Here is a 24,892-nt window from a genome sequence, read left to right on the forward strand (position 1 = left end):
TGGCTGCGGCGGTGCCGTCCCGCCTGTGTTGGTGGCGGTGATGCCACAGAGGTGCGGGAGGACGGTTCCACGGTGGTGCTCAGCGCCGTCGTGATGGCACAGGGGAGCAGGTGGATGGTTCCACCGTGGTGCCCAGTGCCATGGACGTGAGGGTGGTGGGACCCACTGTGGTGGCTGTCTAGTCCCTGTGGCTGGAGGGAGCAGGAGTACGGGCCCCTTGGTGCCTGCTCCCTGGCGAGGATGTGCTCATAGTGCAGGTGTGAGGGAGCCGGGCTGGCCTCACTGGGCCACCCTTGGGCTCATCCCCACTCGGTGCCAGGAGGACAAGCAGCAGGGCGTGGGACGCGCTAAAAATCATAAAATCATATATTATTCTGATAGGTGTGCTGGCGAGTTTGGCTGTCACCAGCAGATAGGAACAATAGTTGTTTCCTCCTGCCCTGACAAAACTAAGGTGGTGCTGGCAAAAATGGTGTGTCTGGAGGAAAGGAGATATTGAGGTGTTACCATGTGTTGATTTAAGGCTGTTGACCACAGACTTGGACACTTGGGCAGAGCTAAAGCTGGTAATGTTAGTGTTGTATATATCATTGCATGTTAGACGTTTCCAGAGCTTGACACCTTCGTATTCCTTCTTCATTTTGGTTTGGACAGTTAAGTAGCTCATGGTCTTGTTCTGCTCAGCGCTTGTTGTTGACAGTCTTAGGGTCGAGGGGGAAATCGGAGTGAGAAAAGAACAAAGTTAATGTGTCCTGTGATCTGTTCAGTTCCTGGTTTTGGAGCTATGAGTGATTAAGAGGCGCTTTTTTGTTCTGGATAGTGGCATTTAACAGCTATTTAAGGATTTGTAGATTGTTTCAAGTCAGTCTTTTGTCTTCAGCAGGCAACTGGTCGGGTTCTTTGAAAGGTGCTACTGGGAAAGCATTACTAGGAGTGGTCATTAAAACTCTGCTTGAACTTTTAGGAATAAAGAGTTTCCAACATAGCAAACTTGGATAAGTGATTTCTGTCCTTGGAAATTTTTATGTATTTTTATATGATTTATGTGTGATATAATTTTACGTGAAAACCCAACTCTCTATCCAGTCATGCAAAGTTTGGGCCAAAGAATGGGTCGTACATTCATTAGGTATGTAAGCACTATTAAAAATGCTCACTTTTATGAACGTTGATTTTGTTGCCATTTAATATAGTTGGTTTGAACTAAAAACTGTTTTTTCTAAGGCTTTGGTCACAATGATGCAGCCCTAGTGTTTTGCCTAAGGCTGAGAAGAAGACCTTGCTGAACTTTTCTGTGCAAATGTTATACACTTGCTGCCTTTTCCTCTTTATCCAATGATTTCCTCTTGGAAGTATTAAGCATCTTGAAGCATCCAGTTTTATAAAAACTTCATGTTTTTCTTGCCCCTCTCTGAGCTCTTTCCATTTTCTAAGCAACAGAGAGAAGTTGGTCAGAACTGAAGGCTGTTGTAGGTGAAAATCCACAATTATTTATTTAATCATCTTGGAACTTCTGTGTGATATTCTGTCATTTAATCCAATACAATCTTTTCTCACTTTTTGTTCATCATTCCACTGTTGGTCAGATAGTCTTATTAAACTCTCCACAATGACAAATAGATAGTCTTTGAGTAATTAATTTAGAATACAGCAGTCCATGCGATTAGTTAATAGTATTTAATGACTTTTGTGCCATTCTTGTCTTCACATGTGTTACTAATTACAAGCCTCTATGAAATTCTCTGTTCTGGGTCTTAGCCTCATAAGAACAATTTTGAGAACAAAACCATTATTTTTCTTTTTGAGACAGGGCTTTCAGGCATCATCGATGTTCATTAACTTTTCTCATTTTGAATGGGAAGTAGAACTTGGTAAATACATCATCAAGAATCTCACTGAGGCTATGTATTGATGCAATAGTTCTCTTTCCTGCTGTGTTTTGCCATATTAAATATCCATGAGATGTTTTTGCCCGGGAAGCCAGTTCCAGCTTGCTGGGTTTCTCTACGCATTTGAGAATTCACAATGTCTTTGGAGTATTTCTTTTGATTTGCTCCATTTCCAAGTAGAATTCCTTATCTTTTAAGTACGAAACAACCCTTGTTTCATGTGTTGCACTGGGCTGTACACAGTCATGTTTTTGCCATTAATTCAGTGTGATGTATGATGTAGATCTCTGGAACAGGGTTGACCTATTCTTATTTATTTGTCCTTCACCAGTATTCTGTGCAGATTCTGTCAGCTACAGTCTTTTATATAATCATTCAACTGACCAGCAGAAACACTGAGGAGCACTGGACCTTCCTTAAAGCATCAGTAGTAGAGATTCATGCAATAGGAAAAAATGTCTTGCGCAGGGTATAGCACCTGACTCTGTGCCAGCTCTTTTGGAATAGGTACCTGTGTGTGCTTTCAACCAAGCTAAATGTGATGCCATTTTCCCTCTTTCCTTGAATTCCTTTATGTGTGCCATATGGTAAGACCCTGGAGCAGCTTATACATAATAATTTGTTGCACATCTGTCCTTGTCAAAAGTGTTAAATGATCCTCTGTAATGTTTCCAGGTGACTCTGGATGCAAGAAATATAAACTAGGTAAGTTTAGTACTGCAAGATGTTACACGTGTGTAGAACTGGCTCTGATTTTTCATTAGCTTTTTTTTTTCCCCTGAAAATATGGCTTTTAAGTACACAGTTTGTTTTTTTTTTTATTGAGGAAATCTGTTAAAGCTGAAGCTTTTCTTTCCTGAAAAACAATCTATGAGAGTCAAAGTTTAAAGTGACTTTATACCTCCTCCCTTTTTCTTTAACTGTGTGTATATATATTTTTTTTCCCAACTGCAGAAAAAGTTAAAGGGGAAGAAGCTTTTTATAGTATTCCAGGCTATAATGAGCTCCGATTTTTAAGAGCTAAGAAAACAGCTTTAACTATTGACGAGGTGGATTTAAAATATTTTTCCTAAGCCTTGCTAATAATTTATGAGGTGGTTTTAGATTCCAGGTTTTCTTCATGTTGAATAACTTCTAAATCAGACTGTTGTGTGGCCCTAAATCTTACAGAGATCTAAGTATAGTAGGTCAGAAACTACAAGGTATTTTTATCCAGTCCAACCTATATTCTTGTCAGAAAGCCATACCAAATTTATTTAGCGAGACCTATTTTCTGTAAGCCTATGTTTAGCATTGCTTTTTACCACCATCCTTTATTTTTCTGTTGATTATATACCATGATTTTGTGCAAGACTGATATCAAACTAACCTATTGGTGTCACCCTGGGGGTTTTTTTGTTTTAAATTATGTTAGTGCTTTATTTTCTTAGCAACCTTCTTTAGCCTCAGCATTTACTGAAAACCAGCATCAGTCTTCCAAGAGCTTGTCATCTCCTTCTGTAAGAATTCTTAGACACTGGCTGTCTAATTCTGCAGATATTAAAATAGTCACTCTTGGCAGATAAACCTGAAATTTTTCAACCCAGCAATTGAGATAAAAAAAAGTAGTGAGTTGGTTCTTAGCCTTGTGAAAAGCTTTCCTGACATGGACCCTTGTGTTTCTGCAGAGCCAGCACATTTTCATAGAATTACAGCAGAATGAGAAGGGAGGGTGAAAATACTTGTGACTGTAATGACAATACCAATACTTTAAAAATGCAACATTTTATTATCTGAACAATAATCAATTTTGCTGTCTACTGCCTGTGTTACCAAGATTGATTAAATGTACTGTTAATCCTGTCCTTTAAAAACCATGCTCTTATCAGATAATAACGTAACCACAAGTTGTGGGCTACAGGATTGGTTATATTTGTTGTCTTTTACTTTGTAACTGAAAGAAACATGTAAAATTCCAGAATTTTTGGTAGAAGCACTTTGCAAAATACAAGTCCTGGAAATATTTTGTTCATTAGAAAGACATTTCATTACTACTACTTTTCTCATGAAGGGAGACAAAAGCTTGTCTTACTCATAAAAAAAACCCTTGTGCTGTGTAGTCCTTTTAAATAACTTCTTCCTAAGTAAAGGCTCTGTGCCTTAGTTAATCTCAATTATACAGGTGGCATTCTGGTATTGTCCTCTTTCAGATATCTTCACAGGAATTATGTAACAGCTTTCTACATTTCATATCTGGATCCTAGTGAATATTTATGAAGCTTGAAGATCAATTATTGTACATTTTAAGATGATCTGTGACGAATTTATTAAAGCTTGTCAAACTCGAGTTGAAATTGCATGACACTGGAAAGGCAGGTATTCAGTGAAGAAACCAGAGCATGCAGGTGCAGGGATGCAAAGGAAAGTGTGCCTTGTGTGTGTGCCAAAAGGGGCTCTAATTGAGGAGTGGAATTAGCAGAAGTGGTACGATGGGTCATTGGTCTCCTCTTCTCAGGCACTTGGTAGCTTCCCACTTAGTAAGAAAGTCAAGGTGTTTTAACAGGTGCCTTGTGAAACTCAGTGGCATGAAATTACTGCAAGACAGATTAGCTGGTTAGAATTTTCTTTTAATCTAAAAATCATTAACTCTGTAGACTTCTGCTGCCTGTGCGGTGCCTCCAAGATCCCACATGTTGCATTCTGTGATTTAAAGTGACTCAGGGAATTTTAGGGTGGCATTTCATGCTATTCTGTAATTCTGTTTCATGTATTTTGTAAGAAAGCAGACATTTATTTTTTTGGAATTGTTTTTGGCCAGATAAGTCAGTTATCTAGTAGCCTCTTGGTTTGTTGGCAGCATATTTTCAGGGGGGCTTTATTTTATTTTTTTCTAATGAAAAAGAGCGTATTTTTATTTTTTTCCTTCCCCAGTCCTTCAGTTCATGGCTTTGGTAGTGATCAGTGTCATACCAGAGTTTTCAGAGGATGAGGTGGATGTTGACTCAGGTTTTACCACAGACTTAGATGAAAATTTGTCTTTGCTGGCACTGGGCCAAATGGTAAATGTTTGTATTTAACTGTGGTTTGAAACACTGGATGCACAATAAGAGAGTTGTGGATATCATATTTACTTGTATCATGTTTAAATAAATGTTAGTGCTACCAAAGAAATTTTGTTCAAAGATTACAAGGGAAAACAGGCATTTCCTCCTTTGAAAGAGCGCTGTTTTCTGAATCACGTGCCCAGATGCTTTGACTTGGCTAAGAAAGCTGAATCAGAGCTATTGCACAGCTTCTGAGTCAGCTTTTCAAAGTTTAATAAAATTAGTTGATTAAGTTTGTTTTCTTTTTTTTTTTTTAATTTTTTTAAAAGCAGTCCAAATCTGTAAAAGAAGACGTAGAAATTTAATAAGACTTTGAGCTTGGCTGTGTCATGGAGAGATGTTGAAAGAAAGGCTTCTATCTCAGGAGATGAAGAAAGAGGGTGTCAGGTCTCTATCAATAAACATCTGTTTCTCATTTTAAATTTGGTTTATATTTTGCTTTGGATTATTTTATGGTTTATTTTCTTGTAATAGAGAAACTCTGTCAGTGGGTAGTGTTTAAGCACAGCTACAATTTACAGTTCCCATAAAACATGATACACTGACACATGTTCTCACCCCCTGATTTCTGAGTGAGGTACAAGCCTGAGCAGTGAAATAGAAATAATTGGAGGCATGATTGCACACTTTTAGTGAGGCCTGCTCAGGTTTAGGTTTTAGTATGTCATATGTTGCATCGAATATGGATGGCATTGGTTGAGCACTGGAATAGGCTCCCCAGGGACATGGGGCTCTCAGACATATGGGGATTCTCAGGCCTGTCCTGTGCAGGGCCAGGAGTTGGACTCAATGATCTTTCAGGTCCCTCCCAACTCAAGATACTCTGTGATTCTATGAAAACACTTTGTTTCTCACCACCATTATCCTACGGATAATGACTGGAAGCAGGGTAAAACCCCAAAGAGAAGCTGTGGCCTGCTTAGGAAGAAGGCACACTCTCCTCAGTTTCTTTTTCTTTTTCCAGGGGGCCAAGTGTTGCTTCTAAACTGTTGTTTCAGTTGCTATCAAAGCAGATGGTTTAAACAAATATTTCAATGATGAGAGGGGAACTTGGCATTTCCAACAGAGGCTCTCGGATCCAGAAGAGGCAGGTCCGAGTTTTGGCATTTCCTTACCTGCCTCAAGTTTATTGTACCAAAGGGAAGGTTGGTCTGGCTGAGGCTGGCTGGGTCGTGATTCCATGAGGGTAGAGGGGGGCCAAGTAATTTAGTATCTGCTCGTGTTTTGTTAAAATTATGCCAGCCAGAGCAGCTTGAAGGAGATGATGAATCTGCACATTTTCTATGCGGTAGCTGAAGTAGGAACATGCTTAAATCCTGCCTCTATCCAGGGCTAAGCACCTTTCTCTGGGGAGCATTTTGGATTCACGCTCTCTTGAAATTAGGATCATAAGCCCTTTCTTTCAAAAAGGGAGCAAAGGTCAATCTTTGCTTTCAAAACCCAGGAGGTGGCGATGGTTCTGGTTCCCTTTTCGTCATTAGCAGAGCTGTTATCCGCTAGACTGCTCACCACATGTGTGGGAGACTTCAACCCAGCTATCCTCCTTCCTGAGGGGATTAATGCCCATAATTCTTTCCATCAGAGTGAATTTTGTAATCACCAGACTGTTGACTAGTGTGAGGTGGTGTTGCTGTGAGAAAGACAAACTGAACACAGTGGTGTAGCCCAACACAGGAGGTATTCGATGACTGAGGACTAAGGTGTTTGAAGGAATAATCCATTAAAGCAAACTGGTAATTTCAGAAGTGAAGAAGAAGAACAATCAAGAAAATTTTTACATTGCAAGTCAGGTTCTGTTCAAGATGTATGAGTGCTTCCCTGGTGATTTCCATACTTTATTTGCAAGCAGGGATAGAATTTGAGTTTGGGAAGTATAAGAAACAGAAAAAACCAATCCCAAACAAATTGTGGAATAAAAGTTTTGGTGAGTTGCAAAAAGTAAATACATAAAGTAATGTCAAACATTGGGAAAAAGGGGAATTAGACACAAAATACATTATCTATGAAGTGTGTGTATATACACGTATGTATTTATATATACATGTAGATTTTCAATTTAGACATGAAAGTGGTTGTGTGTGTGCCCTAAACACTGAGCCCGAAGTGTTATTTCTCTTAATAGTAGTTACAAATATATGTAACAATGTATCTATTTTTTATAATAGTGTTTTAACTAGGTTACAAGGTAACTTTTTTATAATAATGGTTCAGTAGAGGTGACATAAGCACCTTTCGTGGTGGCTTGTTGGGATTTGGGGGTTTTTTTGGCAAAACATTAGTGCAAAATGTTTGAAAACCAGAGTTCCTTTTGGTCCTCTGCCTTTCACTTTTATTTTAATAAAAATTTAAATTTTGATTATGGTTGGAGAGAATTGAACTAATAAAAGAGGCAAGGCAGATAAATTGGATTTTATAACTTTGATGAATAAAGAGTGGCTTGTAGGAAGTGAGAGTAAAACAAAGACATGCTAATAATAACTGCAAGTATGCACCTGTGATTTTGTGGTTCATGGTAAATATTTTCACTTCGGTTTCATTCCAGTGTCACTTTGGCAGTTATGAGTTGGTGGTTTTTTGTTCATTTTTGAGATCTGCTTGTGGTTTTTGGTATGTGTGTGTATATATGTATTTATATATAAAGTTAAGATGGTGTTGAACAATAACATATCCTGAAATAAAACTGTACACATGTAGATGAAAATAAAACATACAGGATTTTTTTAAAAAATGCCATTAGTTTGAAATTTAATTTTAAAAGTACCTAAATGGCACTTGAGCTGCAACCACTTTGCTCGAATTGGAATAGTGTGATAGTTACAGTCAGGTTTTCTGGTGGAGCTTTTCTTTCCTGCTGTTATGTGGAAGACTTGCACAAGCAATTGACTGTAACTGTAGTTCATGTCATCAAACAAATGGAAGGAAATAGCTCAAGAGCTGTTGTTTTCAAATGTTTATATGAAAGAAGTCTGTCCTGGTCTTGCAAGCTCTTGAAGGGATTTTGAACTTTACTTGTCCTCTCAAATGTTGGCGTAGCCTTGTAATACGATGGTAATACGGGTAATGGGTTTCCCAATGACTGGATTATTCTTATCAAATCTTGATTTGCAATTGCCTCTTCACAGAGTCTGTTCCTCATCATGTCTTTCTAGGACTGGCCTACTAAATTTGTCACGAGAGTTTCAACTCCAAGACAGCCATTTTGCAACCTACATTTTCTTCTCTTTCTGTTAATATCAGTGAGTGTAATTGCTGTTCTGTATCTTCTTTTGAGATGGATGCTATGAGAATGTGTTGCTCCCTTGAAGAGGCCTCTTAAAGTCACTTGGCAAGTGAAGTTGTCTTTAAATAAGCAGTTGTTCTCTGCTGGCTTCTGTGCAGGTGGTGTCTTTTAAGCAGCTGCAATACTGTCATGGCTTGGGAAAAAATAAGTAACGGGCAGCCCTAGCACAAGGCAGCTGCTGGGAGGTGTGGGTAGGGTACAGCACTGTGTGTACTGGTTGAGATGTGTTACAGTAATTCATGACAAAATGTAATTCTTTTGGACAAAGCTATAGAAGTAGGAAAATATTACCTTAACTATGTGTCAGTGTAGTTAAAGGAATGATTTCTGCTAATCCAGCTGTCAGCAGGGCCCAGACTTGGCTACGCTCCATTATCCTTTCTGTTGAGAAAGGATGAAGGAGTAATTGGAAATTCCATGATCTCTGATATCAAGTCAAAGATCTTCCCAGGAAAGTGTCTTCATCAAGAGGAATGTTGATATGCGATGTAGTTGTCTGTTGTTATCAGAGAATTTAAATCTTAGGAGTAAAATTTGTGTTAGAAATAGAAATACTTCGAAAAGAGAAAATGTAACTATTGAGAGTTTATGCACATAAATAAAATACTGGAGGATATGTGAAAAAAACCCCTTGTTTTTATGTGGTCATAATTTTGGAGATTTACTTTGAAGCTTTCACATCAATTTTTGACTTTTTATTTTTCTTGACATTTGATGAGTATTTTTGTGTGTTTCTGGTTCTTCACAGCTCTTCTTTGTGCACCATCTCTGATATCAATGGGAAAGTGCATAGTTTTGCTGCAGGACAATGGGACCAACCTCCTTTTTATATTTGTACTCACACCATAATAGTGATGTGTATTAAATCAGAAACATAATGAATTTTAATGAATTTTTAAAGTGATAGGAGTATCATCTATACTTTTGTTTGGTTTACTTATAAATAAAATCACTGCATAGGAAAGGAGTGCCTACTGTGTTCTAGCTGAGCTTCCTAAACTTTCTTAGACAAAAAAACTCTATATAAAAATATTAATGATGCTGAATTTGTAAAAATAAGTCTCCTTGGTCTGGTCTAGTTTTGAAAGAAAGTATTAATTAACTGCACATATGGAGAACATCATTGAATGAAATTAGAAAAGAGGAAGTATGAAGATGCCAGTGCAGTTGCTTAAATATCTAAAAAACATCATGTATAAACAATGTGTGCCACAAGAATGCAATCCCTTAACTTAAACAAGAGGGGACTGAGAGGGTGAGAACACGGATCTGTTGAAGGGCATTGTGTCAGGTGGGGAAAGAAACACATCATGTTGCAGCGATGAAGACTGATCATGGACAAACACGGTTTTCTAGTGGAAGTATTGAAAGGTTGGAGTAATCACCATTGTAGGGACAGTGGTGCATCCATTGCCCCAGGTCTTTAAGAACAGGTTTGATTACCTGTATTGTTCCCACCAGGTCGTTTAATTATCATGCCCTGGGGCTGAGGGATGGGCTGTCTGACCTTTGGTGGTTCCTTCGATCTCTCCTTTAGTTAACAGATCTAACTATACGTTGGACAGATTTTAATAGGATCAGAGCACATGATACATGCTGAAACCTACTTTTCACTCCTGTAACCTGTTTATCAGTTCACTTTCAAGTGAAATTTGTTGGATCTGTGATAGTTGTCAAAGAAAGGGGTTTTCAACAGGTTTGGTTTTTTGGGGGGAGTTCTTCTTGCATGTCATCCTCTAGGACAATGCTATAATGAGTCCCTGTCATCCTTCTGTTTAAATATTCTTCTCTGCTGCAATGTTGCATTCAGACCAGTTACAAAATTGTTATTCTGCTTGGAAAAACTAGGGGGATTCGTGGAGTTCCTTGTGAGGAAAAACACGCCCTGAGTGTGGATCAGAATGAGCAATTGTTCCAGCTGGCTGCATCCATGCACCAGGAGGAAACTGTTGATTTCAGTAACTACAGCTTGGCATAAGGTTCATACGTAGCCGTGTTCAACAGCAAGCTTTGTAATCCCATTTAATTTCATTTTATCTGTGAATATGTTTCCCCTTAGGAAAAATTAATTTCTTAGTGGAACTAGCAGTGAGAGGATGGATACTGTGGGACCTGGAGGTTGTGTATCTAATGCAACAACAAACGTGAGAAGAAATCTTGTGTTTTTATAATGCTTCATTACCAGTCTTCTTGTCCATGAGCAGCAGAGTGAGGAAACGAGAACTGATTTCTTCACAAGGCATTATTAGTCATAGCTAATAAATTATTTTAATAGCTAAAGAGTATTCTAACACTCTACTTACATGGCTGTGACTTCATATCTGCTTATGCTTTGCAGAGAAGGTAACTGCTACTGGGAATATTTTAAAATGCAAATTATTATATTCTCCAGGTAAATGATAACAAAAAAATTCTTCCTTTTATTCAGTTAAAGAGTATCTAGCAGTTGGTTGATTAATGCATGAGTATTAGGTGCTTTATGAATAGCTACATAAGTAGTAGTTAGTAAAAGATATGATTTTTATATAGTATAATAAGCAGCTGTGAATTAATTATATAAATATGAGTCAAGTTTACAGTGTGTGAGAAGAGCTGTTGGCTTGGGTGGGCTTTTGTAGACATTTAAGACACTCATATATTTGGGTCAGTATGGATATATTTCTTAAAGTGAAAATGGTAAGGTTTTTAAACGAAGTTTCATGCAACTAAAAAGACATTTTTCATCTTATTAATATCACTAATGTCATGAATGTTAAAGCCTTGTCAGCATTTTAACACAGATAGTCTTTGAAATGTCACTGTTGCATCTTCAGCTAATGATGAGATTCTGTATTCAGTTTCTTAGCATGGCCCAGCATATTTCTTAGCAAACAGACTGAAACACAGGATTTACGTGAAGAGCAGTATAGTGCTGTTTTATATCTGGTTTTCCCACATGTACAACTTGCACATTTATAGCAAAATTGAAGTTTTCAGAGAGAAGCAGGGAGACATGGGCCCAACGCTCGTTAGTCATGAGTTCATAACACTGCATGTTAAGAAGAGAAACTAAATAATTTAATCTTTTAAGCTAGTAGTAACTTTCTAGAATGTGAGTTCCTGGGTTTTTTTGACTGGAATTGTCATTTCTCTCATTGCTGGACCATTTCTGTCCTCATTCCCACCCTGTTCCATGTGAGCTGATGCGCTCTGACTCTAGATGGCAGTCACTGGTAGGCAAAGGGAACAGTCATTCTGGGATGGATGCTGGGCTTGAACCCTGCAAATCCCTGCACTGCTTGGCTTCTCTAGCTGGAATTTTTATGGCGTTGGACAGCAATAAAAGTGTCACTTCAGCTTTTTCCCCCTCTGAACTGCGACAGAAGAAGGGGGGAAAAAAATAAAAAATAAGAGAAAATGTTGCAGTGAAACATTCACAAAGAGAGCTTTAGTAATGCTGACAATACTGAAGAGATATCTTCTGTATCAGCACGATTCCTATCCTAGATGCACTGAAATAAATTTGTTTATAATGGAAGAAATACCAGTTTCCCACTAAATTCAGTTTCAATGAGTAAAATAGATTGACTAAGGTTCAGCTAGGGATAATAGGAGTGGAGATATGTGTGATTGTAATTTTATTTAATTGAATGGGGATTTTCTCTCAGCCTCATGGGCAAGTGCTGAAGGAGAAACTGTTCTCATTTTGCTTGAGACCTTGTGTCTTCCACCACCTTCCTATCCCCCCCTGCTCCCTTTGCAGTGTCAATCCTCTCTCAATTTCCAAACTCCTTCCCATCACAGGTAATTCCCTTCCTTCATACGTGTTATCAGTTTGTCTCTTGATTCTCCCCTCTTTCTCTTCTCTTTACAGTAGAACAAACTTTAAGTTTTTTCTCTCCCTTTCTTCGTAGAGATGCTGTTTACCTCCCTAACTCCTCACTACTGAACAGTCTGATGTAAAGTTGCTGTTAGAAAAGGCAGCAGCACTCAAGCAAATGAGCAACAGCTTCTCACCACTTGCTGTGCAAGGCTGATTGCTCTTCACGAAGTGAATGCTGCTTGATAAGAAAGCTATTGTTATCATAAATACAGTTCAAACCCAGGATTAATCTATACGTGTTGTTGATCTCTGGTTTCAAACACCGTGCCAAATTACAGTCTTGTTTACGTATATGCATATCCCAAGAAACTCTTTGGAAAGAGCTGGGGTAATTCTGGATTTACAGAGGTATACTTAAGATTATGTTTTGGCCTTCAGTTTTAATGATAAGGAAATTGTTTACTGTTATTTTGCGTGTTATATTAACTACCACCATTAGTAAAGGGACTCTGATCCTCTAACTGCTTTGCAGATATTCTGCAGGACACCTTTTGCACTATAGAAGAGTAACTGAAAATCACAAGATCTTGATTTTTCCTTAATACAGTCCTAGCAACAAGCTTTTAATTTCTGAACATGCTAGTTTTAGTTGTGGAAAACTAATTTTAGAAAGGACAAGTGCTTCAGTTGCAGAAGAATGAAAAAAAACCACAACCAACCAACCAACCAAAACTTTAATTAGGTCTATATTTTTACATGTTTATGATGAAAAATATCATTGACGTTTCCAGAGCCGAGTTGTACAGTTCACAGTCAAGTGCATTGCCAGAGCCAGTTTGAGAAATGTGGACCATCGTTTGTGAGGGAAAGCTTGCTGGGGGTTAGCAGTAATTTAGTACAGATTTCTTTGTGAAGTTCATGTGCAAAAAATACGAGATAGAGATAATTCTGGTATTATGTCAAGATTATATATTGGGATGACAGGTATCACAGTCCCTAATAGATTGCACAGGACAGAGATAATGAAGAGTGATGCTTTCTGTTCCCAAGCCTGCCTTGGGCCTGGTATGTAACTGTGGGCAAATCACTCCTCCTTCCTGAATTTCTCTGTCTGTAACAATGATGATAATGATATGGATTATTTTGTGTTTCATTTTGAGATCTGAAGGGAATACATAAAAATGAAGTGGTAGGAGCATAAAGAGAAAATACACGGTGGTAAAATAAGCATCCCTATTGCAGACAGCTTTGTTCTGGGAACTGATTATAAAATTATTGATTCTGCTGTTCTTTCCTGTTGAGGGTGTCACTATGTACTTGTTCACAGGATTGAAGGAAAAAAATTTTGCTGTTTCTTATGCTAGCCTATATTTAGCTTCTCATTCAGAATTTACGATAAGATTATTCTGCTTTTTCTTGCCCATTACCATCCCCATGAGGGACAGTTAAAGCTGTAGCTGGTGGAGGATAAGGACAGCAAAGGTCTGTCTGTCTTTCTTTTCTCTGTCTCCTCCCTTTCTATCTCTCTGTCTCTCTTTGGCCGTTGAAAATGTAGGTCATATTGCATCACCATAAAATGGAACAGTCAGAAAGGTGTTTGAAAAATGCTGACATCCTTAGCCCGGGGTGCATGCCAGTGTCCTTTGTTTACATTGAAAATAGTGGTGTACCTGTGTAAGAACCAGCATCTCTGTTAAGGTTAGTGGTATGGTACCTGAATTATGAGTCAGATTTTAAGATGACTTTCATCTGCCTACAGTAATTTAAAATTAGACAGATAAAATGCAGCCACTCAAAATAATGATATACACGAGGAGCTAATTTGAAATCCTTAATCTGCAATAACTGTGACAGTGTAGTTTGAATAATATTACCTTTAACAGTGAAGCTCAGTAATAAATTTTGCAAATCATATTAATCATGTACTCTCGATTGTCTTGATTAGCTGTGCCTTTCTGTTTTGAAAGCTATGTTTATATTGTACATTTTTGTATTCTTTTTTGTTTTACTGTTTTACTTCATGCACCCTTTAAAATGATCCAGTCAGAATATTATTTATTTTAAAAATGGAAAATCTTGATGTCCAGTGTCTTACTGCTTACTGCCAGGCTTTTATTGTTTGTGTTTCTGATGTAATACAAGTTGTGATTGGTATGAAATATTCCCATGGCATAAAATGCAGAGCATATATTTTTCTTCTCTGTAGATGTCTATAAATACCATTTTTAAAGAAATGTATAAATATCATTTTAACTGTCCTTATTTATCTTAGTTTGCTGCAGTAAGCTAACATGTTTTATGGATTGAACTTTCAAATAGTGATGTAAATCATACTGCAAGATGTAGGTATTTTGAAATATAAGACAAGATACTCGCTTATAGAAAATCTTTCATTATTTCTGAAACCAGGTATGATTTTTTACCTTTCTGTTCTATGCTGTGTGTGGTTGTACTTAAACTGTTGAAGTGCAATATGCAAAGACTTCTTATGACTTTGTTCATCTTACTGCTAAAGAAGACTTCTAAGTTAAAAGAGAAATGATTGGAAGATAAAAATAAAATTAGTGATGGCATGATTTGTTGAGGAAGATAATGAAAGCTGATCTTTTCCTGTTGTTATTAGGCAAAGGAAAATTATAGTAGTCAAAGTTAAGACCCCTGAATTGCACATTGCTGTGCATAATTATTTTGCAGTTTTTATCAATTTATTTATAATTATCCAAAAAGTGTTGTTTGTTTCTCCATTGATTAGGATATATAGTAACTAAGATATTAGTTATTTAAGTTTGACCCTTCTCATTACCTATGAAGATAGCTATATGCATGTTGGAAATAGTTTCAGAATAACCTGTACCATTATTATATTTTGAAGCAAATATTTTGTTCCATCTGTTTTTGCACAAATAATACCAAATATTTAGGTAATTCTGAGAAATACTTCCTATTGGTATACATAGGAAATACATGGAATCTTGAGAAGCTGCAATTTTGTAACTGGTGTTTACAGAAGTTTTGTATCGAATCTCTGTTTGAAGCATGTAGCTGGTGGTTATTTTTCAGTCTGTGAAGATGTAAAGAATTGTGTCTCCTGGAGGGACTGGGAGGGCCAATTATGCAATTGGGGGTCGTCTTTGACCCCCTGAGATTCTGTAGTTGGTTGTCCTGAATCAGTCTCCAGCACAGACGAGATTAACCTGAGAACTGCTCTGATTTACCCTTGAGTTACCAGGTGGCCATAAGAGCAGCCCCTGCCCTGCTGCTGCCCAGTCCGGTTCCTCAACACACCCCTCCTGCACCCACTTTTCCAAGGGGCAGAATAAGACCTCATGAGGTTATCCCTGTACTTAGAAAATGTCTGAATGAAACCCAATACTGGGGTGATTATCCCTAATGTGTCCAAATATTTGTTTATATAAATGTAGCCTTTGTATTTTATCTTAAATTTGGATATTTAGTAGATAACAAAAGAAAAATATGTTCCAAAATGTAGGCACATTCTTTGGTGCATATTTCCAACAGACGGAAAGAAAAAGAGTTAAAGGAGTTTGGATTGCTCTCAAAAGTTAGGGATGTCCTATGACACACATTTACGTTTTCTTTTATTTTGATGAGTTGCAATTACAATTTTCATGTAAAGGTGTTTCTCCTTAAATGGATAATACACTAATAATAATTAGTTACTGTAACTGTGTCTGTATTGTATGCTTCTGTGTTGATACAGTTTTGACTGGGGTATAGCTTTTGCTCTGCCAGGCTGTGGTTTCCTGTCTTGCATATCAGTAACTCCTCAAAGTGTTAAATAGCAGTTGCAACCAAGTGTCTGTGATAGTCAGGCAAGGGAAGTGGCCTAATGCTTCACTGGTTTGGAAATGCCGGCCTTCTTCCATTTTCCTGGATTGCTTCTTTGGCTATTTTTGTCATCTTTCCACCTTTCAACTAGATCTCCATTTTCCAAGGTACCAAGGGTACCTTATGGAGAGAGAGCTCCTTCTGGCTTGTTCTCAATCATCCCATCGCTTCCTTGCATTACACTCTGCTGACAGTTGTGGTTGTAATTGACCTGCTGTAAATTCTCAACAAGAATCATTCCTGTTCTTTGCCACCCATTATCCAGAGAAAGAGTTCTCTTTAAAGGGTCGTTAAGCTGTCACTTTACTCTTTTGAAACTTACTCTTTTAACTTCCTTCAAACTCGGCTGCAGATGTAATCCCTACAGCAAAATTCACAGGTGGTGACATAGTATGCTCTGATCTCTCAGATATATAGGAATAACATTTTTGCTGATCCTTCCTTCACCCTCATCCGGGCCTCGTCTGGGCCATTTCTTGTACTTACCTGTTATCACCCTGTTCCCAGATTTTTACATCTTTGGAGACGTCTTCTGTTTTATAGTTTTTGTTTTCATTTTTGCATGAAGCAGCAGAACTTGCCTTTTGTATAACAAATAACACTTACATCAGGATAAAAGAAAGAGTGTTTTGCATGCAGAGCTCTCATATTCCCTAAAGAAATTGGGATAGAGATGGAGGAATGAGTTACTTCCACTGCAGGGAGGTCATAGGCTTGAAGGGACTGGAACTCTAATGCCAGACATTGAATGATCTTCTCAGAAGGGGATGGTCCATATGAGTTCAGTCTCCTGTCCGAAACTAAAAAAAGGACAAAAAGGATTTTTGACAAACACTGCATTGCATTTTCCCAGTCAGCAGCAGCAAGAGTTGAAGAGAAAGTTTTATACTGTAGTATTAGGTGAGATTTGTATGTGTAACAAGGAAATACAATGTTTTCTGAGACTTCCACTAGAGTAGAAATTTGTTAATGATCATTTTTATTAAACACAAAGCAGAAGAGTGACTGCAGAGGAGAGAGAAAAATAATACTGGACTTGCTCTCTTGTCCATTGCTGACACAAAAAATTTGGATTTTATGAAGTAACTAGAAAATAATTAATCTAGGATATGCTTCTTAGGATCAGGTATGTCACTGAGCAGAGTCAATCTTAGTAAATACATCTGTAAGTGATCTCGGTCAAGGTACTGTCAGCTGCTAAGCTGCAGTTTAAAGGAAAAGGGGGAAAAAAAGGGGGTTATCCTCAGTGCATAAAAAAGACTTTAAAGACATGAAGACATGAAGACAGCTTCCCAGAGGAGCAGCAGAAGCTGGGAAAAGCATCGTTCTGCCCCCAGACTGGGACAGAGCCCTACAGCCCATGGGACGGTTTGGGTGCCCTCTTGGACTGCATTCGTCTTGTCTGGACTTTAGTCTGGACTTGTGTCCTTGGAGGGGAAAAAAGTAGTTTTCTCTGGACTGTCATCTGGTCCCAGTGCTAGGTTGGCTTATTTATATGTATCTTGATGGATTTTTAGTGATGAAAAATAAAATCACCAGTTTAATTTCAAAGCACTTATAAAAATCAATTAATTGATCTTAAACATAACCTGTGCACAAGAATGGTTGAATTTTTTTTAACAGAGCTTTGATTTAGCTTTAACCAGTTAGGCTAAACCAAAGCAAACCAGCCTTAAGTTTGGTTTATACAGACAACAAGTTTATAAGCATTGAATGAAAGGATCTCAAAAACCTGAGATGGTAAAAGTTCCTTTTGTGGGAAGGCCTCAGTGTGTACATGTCTCTATTTTTTGTTAAATTCTTCATCAGTGGTACAGTGATAGTCACTGATGATGATTACGTGAGGGATCGTTTTTAGCTGCCCGCGTTCTGTGGCACGGGGGTAAAAATGTCCAGGGCTGTGTCCTGAGAGCCCCTGTTGTTGGAGTCGAGCTGTATTCTAGAAAAATCTTCTGTAGGAAATCCAGCACCGTCGTGTTTCCTGCTTGTGACACAGACACGTCTGCTTGGGAATCTGGTCAGTAATAGTTGATGTAAGTGCAGTAACTGGGCTGAAGATTGAGGTTTCATCCAATGCATACCTTTCTGGTAATGTCAGGCTGCCATTTAAAGAGCTGCTCTCTACAGAAGAGACCATAACAGCTCCCTGCTTACCTTTCAATTTGAAACCCGTTGCAGAAAATATATTTGTAGAATTGATAAAATGCTTCATATTAGTTTTTAAATAGATACAATTATAGTTAGGAAATGCAGTTGAAGTTTCAAATGCCTTATTGCTGTACTCTTTTTCTTTACTTTCAGAATTAATCAGGTACAAGTTAGGAAAAGCTTCCAAAATCTGAACAGATGAAGATCAATTGATAAGTCAACCCAGCGATTCACCATACTTTCAAGGTACTGTGACATGCTTACCCAAATATTTTCCTTAAGCATAAGATTTTCATGCTTTAGATGTGAGAAGTGTGGAGAACAGGGTATTAGCAGGGTTGCAAAGCAAGTCTGAAGTGTTACCAGATGCAGAGGGGAGACTTCTTTTTAAATGCAGATGTTTAATGTGTGTTTCAGTGGGAAATAAAGTGATCTTACAGTCGACCTAGAGGGAGTTTAGTGCATGCGACAGTCAAACTTAAAAAGATAAAACTAAGTTGGATTATATCTTTCAGTCAATTAGGTGAATTGATTTGTAAAAGTAAGTTGTGGCAGACAGGGAATGTAATAGAATCAACATTTTTAATGTATTAGTTTTTATATTTTAGAAGAAGTAATCTTCTTTTTATGAATAATTATTTTTGTCTACCTCCATGTTTCCATGATATGTTAAAGCATTTGAAGTCTGTTAGGCCCTGGTATATACCATAGCCTACCAGCTGCATCAGTCCTGTTATTTTACAAGTTCAGAAAGTAGAGTTGGAAACTGAGGTGAAGACTTTACAGTTGCCTAACACAGTGGGATTATTCTCCATGACTAGTGTTCATGGCAGAATGTTAGAAAAAAGAGAAAATTATGATAATAAATTGAAATTTTGTCTAAAAGGCTGCTAGTGCAGATTATTTTATCGGGTACTGCTAATTCATTGAAACAATATCTGTTTCTTTCTCTGTTTCCCTTACATTTATCTCTACTCTTTATCATCACGTGCATTTCACCATTTTGTATATTTTTGCTTAACACCACGAAAGAAAAGACTTCACCCTTATGCACAGACATGAAGAATCCAGACTGTTACAGCCTGGCCAGTATTTGCTGTGCAAATCATTTCTTAATGTATTTAAAAAGAGATTGCAGCAGAAAGAGACAGCATGGAGCTGATCTGCAGAACTTATTTAAGTAGCAGAGTTAATCTGGGCTCAGGAGGAGTGAGGAATGTTTGGCCTGGTCTGGCTCTTGCAATATGTAACATTGGAAGCTGTAGTACCTGAAGTTTTTATTACAAAATGATTCCCTGGATTTTCAAGCAGCCTGAGAAGCAGCTGTCTTAGTGAACCCAGAGTACCTGGGGTTGCAAAAGTTGGCTTTGTTCTTATCTACTTCCTTGCTCCTCATCACTAAATAGGGCCACAACATCTATCAGGTTTTCATATAATCGTAGGAAAGTCTAGATTGGAAGAATCCTCTGGACATCATCTGGTCCAACCTTCTACTGAAGGTGGGTTATCTGAGGCCTGGTCAAGCCAAGTGTTAAGTATTTCCAGCAAGGGAAAGTTCACCATTTCTCTGAGCTACCTGTTCCAATATTTAATTGTTCTCACAGTAAATATTTTTTTCTTGCATCCAGACAGAAGTTCTGAAGCAACTTTTTCCTGTTGCCTCTTGCCCTGTCACTGTGTTCCTTGTGAAGAGAGCACCTCCATCTTCTCTATAATTATCTTTTACTTATTGGAAGACTGTGATTACATCTCCCCTGAACCTTCCCTTCTTTAGGCTGAGCAAGCCAAATTCCATCTGATTTTTTCATGAAGTTTTCCAACCTTCTAATCATTTTGTTGGTTCTCTACTGGACCCTGTCCAGTTTTTTAATGTGTCTCTTGAAATGGCTCAGTCTTCCAGCCTGTCACAGTCTCTGTACATAGTGACATTTTGGGTTCATCTACTTGTCTTCCTAGTTTTTGTGTCATCTACAGACTTGGTAGGAATGCGTTTATTCCAATCATCCAGACAATTTTAAAAGATATTGAATGGCACTGAGCCCAGTGTTGACCCCCACAAAACTCCATTTGTGAGTGATTGCCAATTTGATTTTGAGCCATTACCACCCTTTGAGCACAGCAGTTTAGCCAGTTTGCTTTACCAGCAACCTCAGAACCTCAGGGTCCCCATCTGTGACCTTTCAAACTAACTCTCTTAGCACCCCTGCATGCACCCAGTCAAGTCCCACAGACGTGCCCATGTCCAATTTGTGTGATACTTCGTTGGTAACTTGCCAAGCATGTGGTCAGTGCAGGTAACATCAGCAAAGCATCAGCAGGGAGCAGTCAAACATGAGAAGAACGATATAAATTTAAATTTCCTTGTGCTGGGGTTCTCAGGATCCTTGGTTTGTGGTTAATCAGCATGTCAAACTTCTGAGGCTCTCAGGCAGCTTCACATCATAGGCTGGTGTTATTGTGGTCTCAAGGAACTCAAGTCCTGTGGGCTGTGCTTGGACCCAGAGTCTTGGAGCCATGTGGGTAAACTGGCAAGAAACCAGGCAGGGTTATGAAACCTTGTGTGGTAGGTAGGTTCCATCAGAAGATCATTAGTACCAAATTGTCCCCATTGAGTGGTTTGAGTTCAATATATGGAAACTCAGCACTAATCTTTTGTTACAATTGGCCTGAATAGCTGTGTATTTTAATAATTCTAAGTTGTAACATCATATTCTCTGTGTATAAATGAGAATTTTAAAGGTCATACCTATTTCTGATTCCTCTGATTAAAATGATTCATCTGCATAATTGGGTTGCTGAAATTGTTTTAACATTTCCAAATTCAAAAGGTGATTCCAATACCTTATGTAAAATTAATAAACATTAGTTTGATTGCCAAATCATTAACTGGATGCATTTTGTGTGGTTTTACCTATTTATCTTTAACATTTGGAAACTTTGTGTCACTATTGAATGTTTTCTCTGCAAATTTCTCTTCAAGAATTGACGGTATCTAGTGACATCTAAGCAGGGCAAAGATCTGTACTCCTCTATTCCTTTTTCTGCTTTAGATCACTGTGTCATCAGTTCTTGCAGAAATCTGACTTGCCTTTAAGACATATTTGATAGTTAAGAAAAGAAGGAAGTGGTTGCAATGTTTTGATAGATACTGTATATTTTATTAATGCATGGCAATAACATTGGCTTATAATTTGGGTGTAAAAGTATTATTGTGGTGTTTGGATAAACATATAGGAGCATATAGTACATTCTCATCGTAATGCAGAATTCTTTGCAGATTTACTTACACTTGTTAGCCTCCGTTCCCCCATTCCTCCTCCTGAGAAAAGAATACTTTAAGTCATTCTTCTAATCTTAACAATATTGTTCTGTTCTGGTACAGGTGGTTGATAGTAGGTATCCACAGTAATTTCATATTCCAGTGTTTAAAGTAGCTGTATTCCAGCACTTCTGAGCATCTTCAGCTCCCCCTTTGAAGTATTACTCATAAATAAAATTATACACATCAACCTGTTCCCAGGATCTGTGGGAAAAAGGATTATAGACTGGCATGGTTTCTTATATAATTTTTTATTTTGTGCTGCATATTATTATTATTTTGCAGGATCATGGTCCTGTAGTTAGTTATAAAGGGAGAAGTTGCTCCATTTCACTGAACTGCTGGTCACCACAATGTGTTTTTCTTGACATATTAATATTTTTTCATGGTGGGACTTAAAGTGGTCTGTTTTATGTGGCTGGGTGGTTCTATCTTCATCTGGATGTTCTGATTTATATGAATTTTTATCTCTTGCTTCCATACTTGTCCAATTATATTCTTACACTTCTCATACTGGAGATATATTTTAAAATGCACAGAATGTGCTCCCCATTCCACCGCTGTCAGCAGGAGCTGATGGGAGGGTCAGGACTTCAGCATATAGTTGCTTGAGTTGTCACTTCATCCTGAATCTCATCTACCAACAAGTCTTCAGTAATAATGTTTCTTCTTAGTTTTAAAGCCCTTCTTGATCATTTCATACCTTTTGGCTAGAATTAACTTATTTGATTTCCTTTAATGCCATTATGGCCCTCAGAGCTTTTTCTTGGCAGACTTTTTGTGATTTCACTATTTTCTTTTCTTCTGAGTGCTGATAAAGTGACACCCTCGTGGGGTTCTCCCTGTCTTCCCTTTGCACTTCAGTTCTCGCATCCTTTCACTTTCATTGTGGAAAATCATCGGTGAATCGCATCATTGTACTTCTGCTCTTGAAAAGAGTTTGGCTGCAGATTCATCCTTCCTTTTTCATTCCAGTTAAGAGTTGTCATATCTCAGGTCCTATACAGAGGCTGTCATACAGATTCTAACTGAACAGCTGAAGTAGGTGTTCCCTGTTTGAACGGCTTTCCCGGACCACCTGGCAAAAGAATGAAACCTGCTGGTACAGGTGAAAAAATGCCTGCAGTGTCATGCCACAAAATAACCATCCGCTGCAGTTTTCAGCAGTTGCATGTTGTTTGTAGGCATACATTTATTCATAGTGTCACCAACTATGTTTAATATGTTGTTAAAACTATTTAGTGAGCTTTAAAACTGTGGGTTTTCTTTTTTTGTATGTTTCGTTTCCTCTTTCTGTCTCCTTTCTTTCCTTTTGCAGGCTGTGTTATATAGTTTGTTTATGCTTTCTTCACATCATTATTTGGCTGTTTTCTCTACATCATCCATCGTTTTCTGCTGTTTTCCTGCCTCACATTTTTCCTTCCCCACTTTCTCAGTTTAACTCCTCCTTGTGTTTTCTCTCTGTTCTCCAAATACCTGTTCTCATTCACAGGTATGAGCAATCTATGGTTTTTCACACATTTTCTTAGTCCCAGTGCTACTGCTGGGGCTATTTTGCTTCCTCAGCTAAGTCCTTAGAACTGGTGGAGTTTCTGGGCTCCTTTTTCTTCTCTTAAAGAGAAGCACTGGCTTTTAGGTAGTGCTTTCCATACTCAAGTGTTCGTCCTGCTCCTGACCAGATTCACCCCAGTTAATTCTGGATGCCTAATGCAGGTGCTTTAATTTATGTGCATGGACATCCTTGACTACTTCTGTGGTCAGTGGGAAGAGAAGGGTTTCTTCAAAAAGTGTTTTGCATCAGGAGGGACCAAACTGATCGCAAAACTATCCCTGGCTCTCCACTGACCGCTACGGGAGTTTTGGATGACTGCACTCCTGACTGGATGTCTCAAATCTGTAACACTCACCTGTGTTAAAGTCTACAGCTTGTACATGTGTTTTCAATTCTGATCTCCTTATAACATGATGGATTTTCAGCGTTTTCCCTTTTTTAGCCTAAAATAATCAATGCATCCATGTATAGCATTATGGAAACAATTTAAGGAAATTGAACTTGTGTGCTTGAAAGAACCCAAACACATATTCAGCCCGGTGAGCTTGTGGGAAAAGAAAGTTCTCATCACTTCCAGTGCTTGTAAAATCAGTTTTTCATCTGCCCCTGTTCCTGCTCTCTGACTAATTGGTCTTGTGCACTGAACTGATGAACCAGTCCTTCTGCTGCCACTTCCCTCCCTCTGCTGGAATACTGATGTACTCACGCACAGTGGGGAAATATTTCAGTAGCGGAAGGTTTACTAAAGGACAGCCTGAGGCCCAGACTGCAGAATTAGATCTTGAGTGGGAATATATAGGAAAGAAAGAAAAGCTGTGATTGAGGGAGGGAAAAAAAAATGCAACAACCAGATTGAAAGAACAGAGAAGAGCCAGAAAGGGGGTAATCAAAGCTGTATGAAATAACAGTGGCATGTGCTTTACCTGTGTGGCTGGCACTTTTGAATCAAGAGGCATTTCTGAGTAACTTGATGACTGTCAACTTCAGAAACTGAAAAGTTGAGTATCTATTGGTTTGTTAAAGTAATTAGCTAATCGTTGTAATTTTACCAAATTAAGCCATTTTGCTTTTGCATGATTTGACATACATACATTGGTAATGTTTAAAGAAAAGAATCATGTGATGTGTGAACATTAAATTAATATGCCATGGTCAACTCTGTCACTGTTAAAGGGTAAGGGATGGTGTTCTGTGGCTCTGTTTGGTCACTCTTCACTATATTTGCTCTATGTTTTTGTTAAAAAAAAAAGAAAAAGCCTTTATGAATTTGATCGACACTTGGACATATAAAGGATTCTTTTTCAAACTGAAGCTGAGGCAGCTTTCTGATGGCTTTCTCCAGGACAAAGGACCTGCATGAATGAAGTTTGTAATATAAACAAGAATATTTGACACAGAGAATATAGACCTGTCCGTAACTTGCTTTATCCTATGGCTGGAGTCTGAATTCAGCTATGGATGTTATCTTAGACTCCATTTGTGAAGCACTTGAAGAACTAAGCTTAAAAGAAATCAATCATAGATTATTTTTTTTCTCATTCAGCTTCTATACCACAAAAATAAGCTGAGGTTCTGTTCAGAAATTGTTCAGCACCTGATGGACGTTTTTTTCCAGTGATGTTCTCAGCTTTAATTCTAAGTAGTTTTCTATATTATAAAGTATTCTAATTGATAATTAATCAAACAGTAATGCCTTCCATTCATCAGTTATCTTTAGACTCTGGTACCATGAACACCTTTACTCATGTTCAGGCTAAGTTGAAGAGTTTTTCGAAGCTACAGTGCAGCAAAGAACCAGTGTAACTGTCTGAAAGATCAGGGCCCATCTCAAGAAGTTGATGACCTTTGATAATTAATCCTGCTACAAATGTCTGCAGCAGAAGTCACAGTTGCTCTCTTTATCGAAATTTTATGGTGTTGGCCTTTTATTAAGGAGTTAAGTTAGACTTGCAATGATCAAGAGGAGAGAA

The 24,892-nt window shown here is 38.1% G+C and overlaps 1 protein-coding gene across 5 annotated transcripts in view; it reads left to right on the forward strand.

Moving 5' to 3' along the window:
* Positions 1-75: 75 nt before the first annotated feature.
* ATXN7 (ataxin 7) overlaps positions 76-24,892 on the forward strand; it is an 83,229-nt gene continuing 58,412 nt past the window's right edge. For 3 of the 5 annotated variants that reach the window (XM_027700718.1, XM_027700723.1, XM_027700719.1), the window contains exons 1-2: positions 77-257; positions 18,205-18,297. The gene's annotated coding sequence lies outside the window, so the exon portion shown is untranslated. Of the gene's footprint in view, positions 258-18,204; positions 18,298-24,892 lie in introns of all 5 variants that reach the window. The other 2 variants (XM_027700724.1, XM_027700721.1) reach the window with 2 other exon arrangements.

The sequence above is a fragment of the Neopelma chrysocephalum genome, unplaced genomic scaffold (genome assembly GCF_003984885.1).
Source record: "Neopelma chrysocephalum unplaced genomic scaffold, ASM398488v2 Primary Assembly neopelma1_147, whole genome shotgun sequence".
Lineage (NCBI taxonomy): Eukaryota > Metazoa > Chordata > Aves > Passeriformes > Pipridae > Neopelma > Neopelma chrysocephalum.